Raw genomic sequence first — 16,599 nt, 5'->3', positions numbered from 1 at the left:
CCACAAACGAATACTTGATTGAATATTTCTCAATTGAGTCACTGTTCAGTTTTCCCTCTCCCAGGAAATCAAACATTCTCTGGTTTTGCCTCTTCATCTTTCTGACCACAGTCATGCTGGACCTTCTCCTGGGATGCGTATTTGGGCTTCTCTGCTCTCTCTCACTCGCAGAACACTGGGCAGTTCGAGTCTCATCTTAGATTCATGGTTTTAGAGAGGGCAGTGGTTTGCACAACGCTGCTCTCCACTTGCCCATGATGAATTACCATGTCTCCTCCTGAGAGGCTGGCCCGCCTTTAAGCCCCCTACCCCCACCACCTCTAGCCCCAGTCCACAGATCTGGTATTAATTAGTGTCTAGTCAAGGCCTGATTCAGCCACATTGCTTCACAGTCAGCCTAGCAGGCAGACAGCTAATGCTCTGGGCAACCCAGGTCTGACCAACTGGTTGGTCAAGTTGGATGGTCATGTCGCTAACAGGAACAGCTGGGTGGACCTCAGCCTTAGGAGGCTGAGACAGGGCCCATGGGACAGCCCCTTGCTCTGACTCACCAGGTGATGCTGAAACCTTGAAACACCCAGGAAGGCCTTTTTTCCCAGAGAGCCTTCCTGGTTCTGCCATCAGGCCTGGGACCTCTCTTTAGGCCCTGCATTGCTCTGTGCAGAGGATAGGGTATTCGTTGACTGAGCACTGCTTTCTGGATTGTTATTCTCTGATATACTGGCAACTGCTGAAGACTTAAGCTTTCCAGAAGATCCATTAGATGCTTAGCTATTGAACCTACACCTTAGTGGGCATGAAGTAATTAAACTATGTTATTCACTTGCAAGGGTCAGGACAGAGGATGGAATGGAATGATGCTATACAAGAAGTTCATGTATCTTTATCTCTGCCAATCCATTTTCAGCTCAAACTTCATGCAAGAAGCAGGTTTCCACCACAAAATTCCTCATTAAGACTGAGGTATGCCCTGGGCTCAGACTGTAGCCCCTGGGCTCAAATTACACCTAGGGGCTCCACATCACATAGCAGAATAGCCAGGGTATGACAGAATTGGAGGGATGCAAGTCTCCATAGAAATCAGTTGCTAGAGATTTCTTCTTAACAAAACGCATGGACATCCCCACTCACGCAAGACAGTGTTGAACAAGAACGTTGATGATAAGAATCAGCCCACCGTGATTAAGGCTTCTCAAGAACTCCTTGGTGTGAAGAGGAGAAACACCAAAATGAGTCCCCTGCCTATCCCTCATGGTCTAGTTCATGTAAGGAATGGTGACATAGGGGTCCCTATACAGAGTGGGTTTGATCTGGTATTCTCAAGAAGCTCACTGAGGCCCCCAAACGGCCCTGAGCAGGAGCCCTGGGCAGTTTCACACTTGGGGGGCTTTAGGGCTTGGGCATTTTGATACCAACCAGATCCCAAGGTTCTACTCGGGATCCATTTTCCTAAGTGCCCTGAGGAGGGGGAGGGGTGTCGGGAACACCTTCTGATGGGAAGATCTGCTTCCTGTTGGGATTCCCCTGTTGATTTCCTGAGCCTCAAGCAGCCTCTGTAGCAAAAAGCCAGATGAGCCTACAGAGTAGGGGAGCCTGGATTCTGGTGCTTCCCCCTCCCCCAGGGTAGTCACAGCCTGTAGACAGCTCTGCCTCGGGAAGTATGACCCCCGGGGCTCATGCTGACTGCGTGGGACACTTTCAGAGGTTAGGAGTCCCAGGGGTCATTTGAATAGGAAGTTCTCAGGTCACATCAAATGTTCCATGTCACAAATCCCCCATTTAACCCCTTTTCGGGAAGTCATCAGTCTCTGTGGCAGGGTCAGGGAGGGGCATAGTATTGTAACTGTCATGAGTAGGTAGCGTCTAGCTGTCCCTCCGGTCAGCGCACCGGGCTAAAACACCATCTCTCGGCACAGCCTCCATGACAGCACAGCACAGAGACAAGCCCCTTTGGGGTGGGCACCACCCAACTAAAATCACGAGGAGCTCCAGGAAAAAGCTGAAGGGAGGACATCTGGTATAAGAGTCAGGGGTGCTCCTGTGTTCAAGATTGGAGAGGCAATGAGGAGAGATGGCCTCACCCCTTCTCTCTCTGTGCCTCTTCCTGTCTCTCTCTCTCTCTCCCTCTCGGTTTTAAATCCTCCTGCTGTGTCCCCAGGCAGCTGTCCCACACCTGCAGATCCCCCCAGACAGACAAAATTCTTTGTCCCACAGACTGAGAACACCTCAGTCTAGTCCTGCCTGGTCCCCACTGCTTAAACCTGCACCTTACCCTCATTGTGCTTGAGGAGAATCTGTGGGTCACAGTAAGGGTGGGTGATAGAGGGCAGAGATGCTTCCACTCACAGCCTCAGGCCCTCCCCTGGAAGGCTCCTAGAAACTGCTGGAAGTTTCTAGAGTTACAGATGGATCCTTCTAGCACTCCAGGATCCAGCTCAGTGACACTGCCTCCTGGAAGCCTGCCCTGTGTGTGCTGGCAGTCTTAAAACCAGAGGGCAGCTGCTGAGAAAGTAATGAGGGGAAGCAGAGGCCAGAAAAGTATGGGGGAAGAGGAGCGACAGAGAGGAGAAGCCACAACGTCCATCCTGGGGCTCTTATTCTCCAGGAGGCTGGCTCCATTCGTGTGTGGTCCCAGCTCCTGAGGATCCTTCCTCCAGGTGGCTGCCCATGGTGCAGGTGGCCCTCTGGGGGAGGCAGCAGGTAAGAGGGAGGGAAGGCCCTCCTGGACAGGACAAAGGGAGCATCCAGAAGGCCACAGAGAAGCTGCCTCCCCACAGGAGGCAGCGCTGTATGGGTGGGGACACAGTAATGTGCTGTCTGAGCTTCCCGCCTGGGGGCAACCTGAACTCACCCGCCTGGGGCAGAGCTGAACCCTTCTTCCTGAGCCCTCATAGGACATCTTCCCCATGCAAGGAGGGGGTGCTGGGAATCAAGCGCCAAGGGTGGCCCCTGACTCCCTGGAGCTCATGCCATCACAGTCCCCTGCACCATCATGCCCAAGGGGTGGCCCGCTGTGGCCTCGGCTGCTATGAGGAAACTGCTCCTGGAGAACCAGCACCCCCTGTGGCAATGCCTAGAAAGGCTGGGGTCCCCCATCAACTCACTTCCCCTACGGGACTAGGTCTCTTAGTTCTTTATTTTTTCTTAATTCTAGACCCCTCCCAATCAGAAATCTTATCCTTCTAGGCCAGCCGGGGAGGCCCTCCCTGACACCCACAGCCCTCGGCAGGCTTCTCCCTCATCCCCTTTCTCCTGCAAGGCCTGGAGTTACCTCACAGTGCCAAGTGCTCAGAGTCTGATGTGTGTCTTCCCAGCAGGACCGTGGGGTCCCTAACAGCCTGTGCCACTGGGGTGTCTAGGGCTGGGAATCTTGTAGGTACTTAGTGGGAACTCAGTGAGGGGCCAAGTCCTCAGCTACAGCCCCTCTGCCCCCTCCCCTGTCCACTCCCCATGGCTGCTGGCCTCAGGAATTCCTGCCTGAGGGCACAGCCCTGCCCCAGGCTGCACAGGCAGCAGCTCAGATTCTTCTAGGCTGCACAAACTTGGGACCTGGTTCCCAGAGAACTCTCAACAACTTCCCACTGGTCACTGGCCACTGCTCCTTTCTCTTCGAGGAACTAACTACTGTTCTGTGAGTCAGTAACTGGGGACAGAGGGAAAGGGTGGCCTCATGTGACAGCTACAGTCATGGGGGAAGGCCCATCCGCTTCTGCTTCTCCAGAGAGACATTCTCCTCCAGTGGGAAGGAGGCCCCAATCACAATACAGGTTAGATGTACACGCAGTCTGACCAGATGGGTTCCTGGACAACCACCTGAGCGGAGGAAAGACACCCGGCTGGGAGCAAGGGGACTCAGGAAGTCTTGGTTCCCCCTCTGATTAGCACATCACTCCCCTTCTCTGGACCTCAGCTTTAAGGGTATGGCCTCAAGAACCCTAAGAATCCTCAGTTTTGTGATTTTCAGAAATTCGTGTATGTGGAGACGTGCTGAGGGGCCAGTCGCATCCTAAAGGACCCACGTGGAGTTTGTTGCCGTCAGCACAAATCCTCTGGCTGAGAGCAGGCCTGGCAGCTGTGGTTCTGGGTTCCAACCCCAGCTCTGCCCCTCACTTGCCCATGACCCAACTTTCACAGAGGAGACCTGAGGCCCGGGAAGAAGGAATGCACCCATGATCTGGAGTGTGCCCCTGAGCCTGCTGGTTTGCAGCTCCAGGATCCTGCCCCTCCCTCCCCAGAGGATGCACCCTAAAGAGTCGATGTCCTAAAGAGGGCCAGGGTGTGGAAGGGGGTTCGGCTTTCAAGGGCTGGGATGAAGGCACCACCTCCAACAGCCTAGCTGGGAAGGCCAGTTCCTCTACCCAGGAGCATTTATGGCTATGCTGTTGACTCCGCGTGTCTGGAGGAAGGGTGGGGGCCAGATGGGAGCACGTGACACCAGAGGGAAACCCTGGAGGGGTGACTGGGGCCGCAGCTGGTCCTGTGCCTTTCATCCCCAGATGCCGGGCCTCCCTCCCCACATGGTGCCCAGAAGGAGTGTGGGGTTTCCCCTCCTGGAAACAGCCTGGGGCAGAACTGGGGGGGGGGCGGTTAGAGTGGGCTACACCTCCCACAGTCCTTGAAGTGGGTAAGGATTTCTGCCTTCGTGGCACTCCTCCCTGCCCTACAGGTCCCTCCCATCCTTTTCAGGACCATTTATTAGGCGGGTCTGGGGTGGCCCACGGATGCAGGAGGGGCAGAGAGGGCATAGTTGTGTGTGCAAATGAAGCCCTCTCCTGCCCATTGGAGTGTCCCCCTGAGGCTGTGTCTGTGCACACTGGTCACTGCCCAAGGGCTGTGTCTGCTTGAAGGTGGTGTCTTCCTTTCTAACTACAGTCAAGGCCAGGTCCATTCACATTGCCCTCTGCCTGAAGCGCTGGATCAGTCCAGAGGAGACGCTGTTTCTAATGTGCACAGAGATGTGCTGTGTGCCCCTGGTGCCCATCCCTGGGCAGAATTTGGGTGGGGAGGAGGGTCTGGAAGCTACACGACAGGTGGGAACTCAGTTCACAAAGTGGCATCCCCTTGATGCCAGAACGTCTTTTTCCCAATTTCTGACACACCTGGTTGGGGACCACTGGCGCTTCCAGCCGGGAGTCCAAGCGCTCAGTCAATTCCCACAGGGCCTGGGAGCGCCATGGCCACTTCTGGGCCAGCGTCAAACTGTCCCGAGAAGCCAAAGAGAAAGGCTGCCTGGTAGCACGTGCCTTCCACCCAAGGCGAATCTTGCCCGGTCAGTCCCTCCCTCAAGAGAAGGGTGGGTGGGGGCCTGGAGCCCAGCCCCTCCCACAACCCCATCGCCAGGCACTAAAGCCCACGGGTCAGTTCTGATCTGAAGGCCAGGCTGGGCAAGGAAGCCCCAGGGAGCTTTAGGATCAGCCAAGTCTCCCGTTTGGGGTCTCAGACACTCCCTCCCCCATGCATCACAGGGTCATTGGCAGGAGACAGGATGCGGGAGCACCAGCCTTCTCCTCCCTGCAACATCACCAGTCAAGCCCCCACCCCCACTCCCCAGGACTCTGTGCGAAAGACATGTGACCTTGACATCTGTGACCTTGACTGAAAGCCTGCATAGAATAGGCACCCACACAACCAGCACCTCGGCTCAGGTGATCCCTGGGGGCCCAGGCCCTGTGACCCGTCCTGCGTCTCCTGCAGCACCTCACATCCTCGCCCAGCCCAGGACCAGGGAGTCGAGTGTAACACTTGCAAGAGCTGGTGCATGAGCAAGGGAAGGGATGGGGAGCAATGTCCTCCGCGCTCACCCTCAACCGCCCACCCTCCCGTCCCCGGCTCGCAGCCCGGCCGGCAGAGCCCAGGTGTTTCCCATTAAGGGTTTTATTGCGGATTCTCAGGCTCTGGCTGAGGAAGGCTGAAGGAGCTCCCCAATCCTGCACACACACCCCCGGGGCTGTGCCCACACAGCGGGGCCTGTCCTCTCCCGCCACCTAGCTGGGAGGTCACCCCAGGCCCGGCTCCAGGCTCCAAGCCCATTCCTTTCCACACATCCACCCTTCCTTCACACCGCAACAGCCAGGCCATCCTTCTGTGGAACAAAGCTAATGATTCCATGCCCTTACGTTGAAATCCACCAAAGGCTGCCTTTTGTGTGCGTGCGTGTGAGTGTGTGCGCGTGTGGTTTTTTGTTTTGTTGTTGTTTTTTTTAACAACTGGCTCTGATTTATAGCGCTTACCAGTTCCCGTGGTGTAAATATCCCCACCACGGCCAATTTCAAACTAACAGTGTGAGTCACTGAACTCGTGCCCAGTGAGCATTCACGAGTCAGGAGGAGCTGGCCTCAGCTCCTGTACCCCTTCACCCTTGACTGAGGATGCAAAGTCCACCTCTCCTGGCCCTAATTGTCCCTCCGGCCTCATCTCTCACTGCTTTTCCAGCCCTGACACAGACACTGCACACGGATGGCACCCGTGGGTCCCCGAGTGCACCCAGCACTTGCCAGAAACACCCCTCTCCTGTTTGGCCTGGCCAGCTCCTTTGTTAATACCCCGTTCAGATGTTTCCTCCTGTAGGATGTCTCCTCTAACTCCCCATGCCCGATTAGTGACCTTTCTCTGTGACCCTAGAATACGGCCCTGAGGCATCTCTGTCCTTGCCCCAAAACTGAAGGCTCTGCAGAGGCCACTGCTATATTCCGGGTCTCTGGGTCTCGGCCCCTGATCCAGAAGAGGCCTCAAGATTGAGTTGAGGGAGTGAGATTCGTGGAGTAGCAAGCTTGGGGCCCAGGGCTCCAGGGGAGGGGCTACCCGGGGATCCAAGGCACTCCCTGGGACCTTTCCCAGCAGAGCCCGGTGCCACCTTCTTGGCCAGCTTTCTAGGACAGCTGCAGGAGAGGGACAGGGGACATGGCCTATATTGGGGGAAGGGGCATCCGTCTACCTCCTGGGTCTGGATACACCAGGTGCCAGCCATAGCCTGCCCCCTGGCACAGAGGGGTGCAATGCTGGCTGGGGCTGGGGCTGAAGTGACCTGCCGCCCCTCCCAGTTGTTTGTATCCTCATGACCATGGTTTCCTGTGGGCAGTCTATCATTATTGACTTTGACACCAGCACCCAGGCATTTCAGGGAGGCCACCCTTTCCCATGCCTGGGAATGGCCTCAGGGGCTGCTGGGGCAGCCTCTGCCTGGATGAGCCTCCCCCAGGTCCTGCCTAGGTGGTCCTTTGTGACCAGAATGGGTGAGACGGGAAGCAGCAATGGTATGGGAAGGGCTGGGGGAGAAAGACCTGGGTTTGCACATCAGTGTGGCCACTCAGTAGCTATACCAAGTAACGGCATGGGGCCTCAGTTTCCTCATCTGCAAGATGGAGGTGGTTATATCTGCCTTTCAGGGTTTTTGTGAACATAAGAGTAACATCCACTATTGATGGAATGCTTGCAAAGCGCCCACAGGGAAAGGCACTTTACTCACATTATCTTCCATAATCCCCCCATAGCCCTATGAGATTGAAGTTGTTAGCCCCATTTCACAGATGTGTAAACTGAGGTTCTGAGGAGTTGATAGTCACACAGTAAGTAAAGCGGGGTGTAACTCCAAAGCTCCTGCTGCCACCACTGTGCCACTCTGTGTCCCTAAAATTAGAAGGAAGGTGTGTGTAGGGCCTGACACATCCCAGGCACAGTGTAGATAGTAGCTATTATTAATAATCAGGAGGTGGAATTTTTAAATATCCCTTGCACAGTGTTATCTGAACCTGAAGGTAGGCACTGGTGTTCCTGCTTTTCAAATGAGGAGTCGGAGGCCTGAGGAGGTGTGAGCTTCTCCGGGTCCCGCAGCTAGTTCCCAGGCTCTGGGCCCGTCCTCCGCAGGGTGGGGGCCTGCTTCTGGCTCCTGGGAGAAACCTGATGTGTCTGTGGGTGCAGGTGAGGAAGGGGGCCAGAAAGACAGGGCTGAGGAGGGCTGACCATTGGGCCTGGCCCCAGAGGGGGCGTAGAGGCCAACTCCCCACCTCCTCCTCCACCAGCCCTTCTCCTGCCCCCACCCTGGGCCACATAACTGAGTTGGGATGGGGGCGGGGGAGCACAGGGTGCCTGCAGCTCCAGCCCTGCGTCCTCACGTGTGGAATGGGAGCGATAATGACACGCGCACTACCACTGAGTCCCAGGGCCTGGGGACAATAGGAGGAGCTGAGAATGGTGACACCTGGCCGGTGTGTGGGAGGCCCACCGGGGAGGGCGCGGCCAGCCTGCGCTGAGCAGCAGCTGAGGGGCGCATCTCAGGGACAGCTAGGCCCACCTCGCAAACAGTGATGATGTGGCCTTGCTGCTCACAGCAAAGCCCTGCTCTGTGTCTGCACTGTGATGCCTGACAGCGGCTTGTCTGTCACACCAGGAAACAAGACTTCTCTAGTGAGGTCCAGTGGAGGCACACCTGATATGGCAAAACATCCTAGTTTAAAAAAAGAAAAATATATCAACATTTCAAATAGCCTTGAGGACCCGTGGCAGAGAGAAGAGTTGATAAAATTCTCCCTCCTTCTATGGACTCTGGACAGCCAGCCACTAGTTGAACTTGAACAAACCCATGTACCTCAGGTTCTGTTCTCACGATTAGCCAAACTGGAGACGCCAGGGAGGCTTGGCTGCGTCTGCATCAGGAACCCCTCGGGCCTGGTGTAGACCTTCTGCCCCTCATCTCAGGCTGCGGGGACCACCTCCCAGGAGGGTGAGTGCTGGGATCTGCATCCTCAAAGCCCCTGGGTGTGGTTATCACCAGGTCAGGTCACCCTGCCCTGGCAGAGTTCTGGAAGATGCGAGGGGTGATCTCACCTACGGCTACATCCTAGGGGACTGGGAAATTGTGTCCAGAGGGAGAGAACACTAGCTGGTGAATGTCCACACTCAGGCTCCTGCACCTTGCTAGCCTGTGATGCTGTCACCGGTTTAACCACAGTGTCTATTATTTACCACAAGGCAGCAACAGACTACATGCTGTCCACCTAATACCTCACTGAGTCCTCAGGACACCCTGTGAAAGAGATCACGTGACCGGTAGATGGCACAACCAGGCTTTTGGGCCCAGGCTTCTGCTCCAGTCTTTGTCTCAACCATCATGCCATTCTGCCTTCTCCATGAGTTCTGAAGGGGTAACTACACCTCCCGCTCCCCCCACACCACCTTCACTTTGACATGAGCATTAAGAGCCCCCAGCCTCGGAAGCCCTCAGACCTGGGGCTGCTGGAGCAGGTGTGCCAGCCAGTGTGGGTCCTGGCCGGCCAGGGCTTCTGTCCTAGGAAGGGCTCGATAGGTTCAGGATTGAAGTTGCTCCCCTGGCAATGTCTCTGGGGTCCAGACTGCCCGTGGCGGGGGGAGGGAGGGGGCGAGGCAGCCCAGTGACACAGCACAGGCCACCTCTGAGGCTCCCACAGGGCCTCAGGCTTCCTTGCCTCCCAGGCCTGCAGATTTCAGCATTTTGCTGCTTTTAAGGGTGGGCGGCCCCAATCTGGGCTGCTCCATGTGGTTGTGAAAGCTTTGCCTGGGTCAAGGAGCAAGCAGGGGGTCAATATCCTATTGTCCAGGTTCAAAGTTCATGGGCCTAGAGGAAAAGGTCCTTTCTCTTACTAGACAAAGGTGTCTGTGAACCCGCAGGCTCTCACAGGTAACTTCTCTCCCTCAGGCAACAAGGACCATGCTTTCTGGATCTGAAATCTGGATTTGAACTTGGACAAAGGAAGTACAGATTTATGAATCTAGAAATGAGGAAATCCTAACAGTTGAAGAGCATTTGGGTTGTTCTAGTTTGGGGTGATTATGAGTGAAGTCACCATATCCGTACCATGGAACACTACTCAGCAATAAAAAGGAGCCTGCTGTACCCACAGCTTGGATGGAGCTCAAAGGCAGACTCCTACATGAAAGAAGCCAGACCCAAAAGGCTCATGGTATATGATTCCATTTACAGGACATCTGGAAAAGGCAAAACTGTCAGGACAGAAAACGGATCAGCGGTTGCCAAGGGCTGGGTAGGGAGTAGGGTTTCGACTACAGAGGGGCCCTGGGAAGTTTTCAGGGTGCTGAAACTGACCTATGGTGTATTTGTGATGGTGGTTACATGGCTGCTTGCGTTTGTAGAAGAATTGTACGACAGTGAGTTTTGCTGTATGTAAAATAGATCTTAATTTAAAAAAAAAAAAGAAAAAAAATTACATTTCCTTTTCTGTCTCTTTTTCCACTCGTGTTGACCTTAACACAAATTTGAATATTAGCCAATTTGACTTAGTGGATATTTCCAAAGTGCCTCCTGTGTGCCAGGCCCTCTGCTTTGCCCAGAGAAGGGAGTGGTACCCTGAAGCCTGAGCCCACTCGGGGACCTCCCCACCCCCATCCCTCTTCAGCCGTCATCAGCCCGTGCCTCCTCCCACACCTCCCAACACACCTGCTGAGGCCCAGTGCACCCCTATTTCCCTTTTAGGGGACTCTGGATCACTTCAGCCTAACCCTGACTGATGTGGGTCAATCGGTAACTATGTGCTGAAATACTGGAATTTCTGAGACATTTCCATGGTTTATGGGACCATAATATTTGAAGTGGGAACCTGGGAACCATCCTTGACACCTCCCACCTCCTGGTCACCCCACCTCTCCATGCTCCACACAGTGGCGGGGGGGGGGGTGGTCACAAACAACCAGGCAGGTGGCCCGTGGGGGTTCAGGCCTAACTATGTGTCTTATCAGTATGAATTCTATGTCACAACTTTTGGGGAGGGCAGTTGGCAATGTCGTCGGGGGTTTTTTTTTGTTTGTTTGTTTTCACTGACCCCAAGGTGCCCTGGACTATTGTGCAAAAAATCAATCCACTGGCTCGTCCTGTTGGTCTTCCTTCCTGAATGTCTTCGCACCTTCCTTCCCCAAGGCCGCTTGTTCCAGGCCCTATACCTCTCACAGGGACCCCTGCACCGGCCTCCCAGCTGACCCGCCGCCTCTGTCCCTCACACTGCCGCCAGAGGGATATTTCGGACACCAGAACCCGACAGTCTGCTCCCTCAAAATCGCTGGCACATGAGGAACCCATGCCAATCCATTAGGAAAAGACAAAAGGCCCATTAGGAAAACATGAGAAAAAAACATGAAAAAGCAGCTGTCCTATGAAAAAAGAAATACAAATAGCAAACACATATAAAAAGATTCCTAACTGCATTTACAATTCAGTAAGTGAAAATCAAGCATGTGATACTGTCTCCCTCCCCCACCACAGTGGGGAAAAGAAAATGGAACCATTTGTGGGTATGGGTGGTAACGTGGCCGGCGGAGGGGGGGGGGATGTCTAGGAGTCTCTCGCATGTCGTGTGGGTATGGTGACAGGTGTGGCACATTGGTGAAACTTTTGGAGGGTCATCGTGAGGGATATCCCCTTCCATCCAGGACCCACTGCTAGAAAGGGGCCCATGGTTTGTACTCAGAACACTTCGTCATGTCTGTATGATACACCTGCTGTACCACGGAGGTGTGGGGAGGCCTCCTCCCACGGTGTTCACCAGGGCAGAGGCCTGGAAATAAGATGCCCGCCAGCAGGGGAGAGTCGAGTCACTAATGCTCTGTCCACACTGCGAAATGCTCCACAGACATTAAGAAGAATGGAGAGGGACCAAGGTGACACTGAGTCTGGAAAAGGAGCTACAGATGTCCACGGTTGGAACCATTCCTTTGGGTGCAACTCTTGAAAAAGCATAGGCTTATCCTCACAAGTATACGCATGGAAAAATTTCTGGAAGCACACACCAAAACCCTCCGAAATGAAATTGCGTTTGGCGAGAGACAGGTGTGGAGGAGGAGGCTTTCTCTTTTCACTGCGTGCTTTATTATTCTGCTTGGATTTCTGATCGTGTGCACAGAGTGTTCTACTTTTAAAAATGTCATCGGGGGGCGCCTGGGTGGCGCAGTCGGTTAAGCGTCCGACTTCAGCCAGGTCACGATCTCGCGGTCCGTGAGTTCGAGCCCTGCGTCGGGCTCTGGGCTGATGGCTCGGAGCCTGGAGCCTGTTTCCGATTCTGTGTCTCCCTCTCTCTCTGCCCCTCCCCCGTTCATGCTCTGTCTCTCTCTGTCCCAAAAATAAATAAACGTTGAAAAAAAAAATTTTAAAAAAATAAATAAATAAAAATGTCATCGGGAAATATCTGGGTGGTGGGATTTGAGGCCGACTTAGTTTTCTTCTTTGTACTTTTCTATATCAAAAAGAATCAAAATCAATGTGTTTAAATGTTGCAAAACAAACAAAAACTTTTGCTGCCCTGGGGATAAAGTCCATGCTCCTGCGCTCACACTGGGAGGTCCTTTGGCGCCAGCGGCTGCTTCCCCTCCAGTCTCCTGGGTCCGCCACAGCCAGCCCCATCCGCTTTCCACGCCCCAGAGCCCCTTGCTCTCTCTTACCTCTGCGCCTTTGGCCATGCTGTTCCATCCACCTGGAAAACTCAGCCCCTCTGACTGCCTCTTAATTTTGCTTTTTTCCTCCTTCAGCCTGGCACCAGGCACCTGCCCATGCCCCCTCCCCCGCTGCTCACCGTCTCGCCCGGCCTGGCTGGCTCCCCAGCACCCTGGCCTCACCTCTGTCAGGCCGGCGCTCCTATCACGCCCGTGAGGCCTCTTCCGCCCGTCAGCGCCCCCCCCCCCCCCCCATCACTACCTCACAATGGCCTGGAAGGTGAGGACAGGCCCTGGTTCACCGACAGCGTCCAGGGCCCAGCTCTATGCCTGGCACACGGTGGGTTTCAACAGCGATTGCTGACGGAACTGACAGATGATTTCCTGAAATGAACGAGCGCACAGCTGGCACCCAGGCTCGGCTCTCGAGCAGGCCTGTTAGTGGGGCGGGATCCCGGGGCCTCAGGGCCCGCTGAGGCAGTCTGCAGGGGCAGACAAAGCAACCCGCAGCAGCGCCGCCCGCTCACTCCACGGTGGCTTTTATTTCCTCTTTGGTGGTGCCAAGTCCCTGAACAAATATTTTCCTGGAGCGGAGTTGCGGCTTAGCTCCCGGCCCTAAGCGCTGGAAACACCGCTGCGCCGGGCAGCTCCCAGGACCCAGAGGAGGCGCGGGGTCCGGCTGCAGCTCCGGGCCAAGGGTCATCGGGACGTCTCCGCCCGGTGCCCACCCTCCTGGCCGGCGCACGGGCCCTGCATCGGGCTGCCGACCCGGGAGGCAGCCGGCTTGATCTTGTTCGGCCCACGGCTGGGAAAGGCTTTAGCCCTGGGCCTCTCTGCCCATAAATTAGAATCCTCTGGGATCCCGAAGAAAACGTAGGCCATGTGGGCCTCCCTCGTTTTTTTTGCTGAAAAAGCTACAGTGGGGTTTAAAGGAACTAATTAGAATCTCAGAAGCCCTTTTAAAAGCCTCCCTCCCCACTTTAACTTTCTTATTGCAGAATAACATACACAGAATATGCTCATCTGGAGCGTATAGCTTGATGATTGCCTTACGTATGCATACACCCCTGTAATCACCACCTACATCAAGCCAGAGAACCTTCCAGAGAAGCTTCCTTCATGTTCCTGCCTTGCCAATCCCACACCCCCAGCAGAAGCACCACGGGCTTTTATTACCACCGATTAGCTTTGCCTGTTCCTGAACTTTATATAAATGGAATCATGCCATCGGGGCTCTTTTGTGTCTGGTTTCTTGAGCTTAACGCATTGCCTGTGATACTCATCTATGTTGTACGTGGAACAGCAGCTGGTCCTTTCTTTGACTGCGGAGGAGTATTCCACTGCATCAGCGTGTCACCATCTAGTTCTCCGTTGTCCTGTTTGGGGGTTGTTTCCACGTTCGGGCTCTGCATGGTGAATGAAGCCTCCAGCGGACGTGAGCCCTCATTCCGCTTGGATTAGAAGGAAGCTACAGGTTTCTCTTCGTCAGATTCTGCTCCACCACGCACGTGTCCATTGGCACGCTCTCCAGCCGCCTGGAAGAGTTCCGGGCGCTCCACGTGCTCCCCAGCTATCGTCCATCTCTAATGTGAGCCTCTGTTGTTGTGGGGTGCGGGGGTGCCTTGCACCGTGAATAAGCTTCGAGCTTGACTTTCAGAGCAAGACGGCAAGCAGCTCCAGGTGGCTACAGGGAGCACCCCAAAGGCAAAGACTCCCTTTCTGCAGTGAGCGCATGCCTCGTGCTGGGTCATCATGAAGCGTCTGCCCGCAGGAGGCACCCAGGGTAGCAGGAAGCCAATGTGGAAGCACACACCTAGGTGATGTGGTGAGAGGTGCCAAGAGGAGTGACCCAGAAGTTCAGGGGCACAGAGGCCTCAGTGCCTCTCCTTAGAGCTGTGAGCCCAGGCTTGAAGCAAAGCAGGTATACAGTAACACGGCCAAGGGCCCAATTTGGGAGTGCGTTCACACGCACCCCCGCACTCCGCCAGCAGGTGTAGAGCTGGTGATGCTCAAAGAAGGCACTGGGTGACAGGGTGCTATGATGCTGGGGAGGCGGGGGGGTGGGGGTGGAGGGAGAAAGCCAGGTGAGAGCTGTGATCACGGCCAGGCAGAGCTGGCAGGATCCCAAGCCCCTCGAGGGTCCCCTGGCTCAGGGCCCTCCCCTTCCGCTTCTGCAGCTCTGGGAACCAGAGCTCAGGTCTTCCAAGGCAGCCAGCCTGCCTCGCTCTTGTGCCAGGCTGGAGAGAAAGGGGATGGGGGGGGGGGGGGGGTTGCTGACGGAGACAGAGGTGGAGAGCGAGCCTCGGAGCAGGGGGCACAGCCCCACACTCCTGCATGGTAGTCCCCTGCAGACCCATTTAAAAGAAGACTTTTTCCCCAGATGCTTCTTGGGGTCCACCTACCAGAAATGCCAACCTGGGAGGTGGCATCAGATGACCCCCCCTGAGGCCCAGCAGTGGGCTCCCATCACCTCAGTCCCCCGTGACCACCCGCTCAGAGGACAACCTTCACTCCACGTGAGAAGTGCACCCGGGGAGGGCAAGGTGAGGCCCAGTGAAGTGGGGACAGGCCTCACAGGTTCTGCCGGTTTCACCTCTGAACAAGTTTTCAAAGCCAGCTCCTCCTCCCCATCTCTTTGCTGTCCTGGGATTCAGCCTCACATCCCTCTGGTTCCCGGATCTGCTTGCTCCTCAAAGACCCGCAGAGAAGTTGCGGGTGACTTCTCACCATATTCCAGCATCGTCTCTTCCCACACCTGTTTTCATGCCTCATCAGCACGAAGCCTCTTGAGTCCATAAAAAATTTTTTAATGTTTATTTATTTTTGAGAGAGAGACAGAGCGAGAGCAGGGGAGGGGCAGAGAGAGGGGACACACAGAATACAAAGCAGACTCCAGGCTCTGAGCTGTCAGCACAGAGCTTGACGAGGGGCTCGAGCTCACAGACCTCGAGATCATGACCCCTGAGCCAAAGTCGGACGCTTAACCAACTGAGCCACCCAGGTGCCCTTTGAATCCCTATTTTTGCCAAAGCTGGACCTTCTGCCTGAAATGCCTCCCACCCCCACCCCCCATTTGAGATGCCTCTGTCCTTCAAGTGCCACCTCTGGGTACCTCTCCCAACCTACCCACACTGAGCCCCCTACCATGACGTCCCTGAGAGGAGCACGGAGCATCTTTGTTCTGGATGTGAAGGCATAGGGTAACCTTGTGATCTGGAGCAAACTTGAGAGGCAAGCGAGGCAGAAAGTGCAATTTAAAACAGAAACTGGCTTAAATTAAGAAGGTGACAATCGATTTAGGAGATGGCTCGCTCGTCAGTTGAGGAAAGAACTTGTAAGAACTCTTGGTGGAAAATTCAAGGAGCCCTCATCCCCACACAACGTAGGAACACGTGGCCAGGCGCACCACGGTGAGATGTAAAGGTGAGGAAAAAAGGACACATCACTCCTTGCTCCATTCCCAGCAGAGGGGGGCAGGGGGAGTCTTGAAAACGCAGAAAAGAGGGGAGAAGGGGGTCAAGGTGGTGGGAAGCAGGGCAGCAAGCTAAGGACTGAGAAGGGCAGGGAGAAATCCCCTGAGGCAGGGGTGCCTGAGAAACTTGAATATGATGTTAACCCCTTTCACATTTTTCACTTCTCTGTTAGGTTCACTGAGTGAACCTGGTTTTATGGCACCATCCTGTCTGGGTAATGCCGTCTGGTGGGGGTGCTCCCGGCGGGAGCACAGAGCACCCCACGGCCAAAGCACGGAGCACCACACGCTGGAGCACAGACCCAGAAAGGGAATCAGCAGAGCAAGAGAAGCCGCGGGCAGCGGCACAGCTTTGCCATTTAGAGATGATGGGAGCAGGTGGACGCTGGGTCTTGGAACCTTGCAGGTCCCATGTGGAAGGGACGTCGAGCCCTCTCAGTCCTAGTGCTGCCTTCAGGGTGTGCACGGCCCACTGTGGACTCGGGGGCCCGGCTGCCTGCGTCCAAACCCAGCTCCGCTGCTCGCTGACATGTTGCTTCCTCCGTGTGCCAGTTTGTGTCTGTGAAGGGGGCACACGGTAGTGAGGTCTCAGAGATGGGTCAGCTGTCGGTGGTGGATGAAATAACCCAGGTGTGGTGTGGAGCAGCCCCTGGCCCATAGTGAGCTCAGTAGAAGTGTTAATATTCAAGTTGCCTATTTACGACTGTAAATAGGGG

General features: G+C 55.1%; 1 long non-coding RNA gene across 1 annotated transcript; it reads left to right on the top strand.

Moving 5' to 3' along the window:
• The first annotated feature begins 12,684 nt into the window (after positions 1 to 12,684).
• On the top strand, positions 12,685 to 13,638 carry LOC123581499. The gene is made up of 2 exons (XR_006703762.1): positions 12,685 to 12,751; positions 13,410 to 13,638. It is a non-coding gene; the product is annotated as an uncharacterized LOC123581499 (long non-coding RNA).
• The last annotated feature ends 2,961 nt before the right edge of the window (positions 13,639 to 16,599 follow it).

This window comes from Leopardus geoffroyi, chromosome A3, assembly GCF_018350155.1.
Source record: "Leopardus geoffroyi isolate Oge1 chromosome A3, O.geoffroyi_Oge1_pat1.0, whole genome shotgun sequence".
Lineage (NCBI taxonomy): Eukaryota > Metazoa > Chordata > Mammalia > Carnivora > Felidae > Leopardus > Leopardus geoffroyi.
This window is presented reverse-complemented; position numbering and strand designations above follow the sequence as displayed.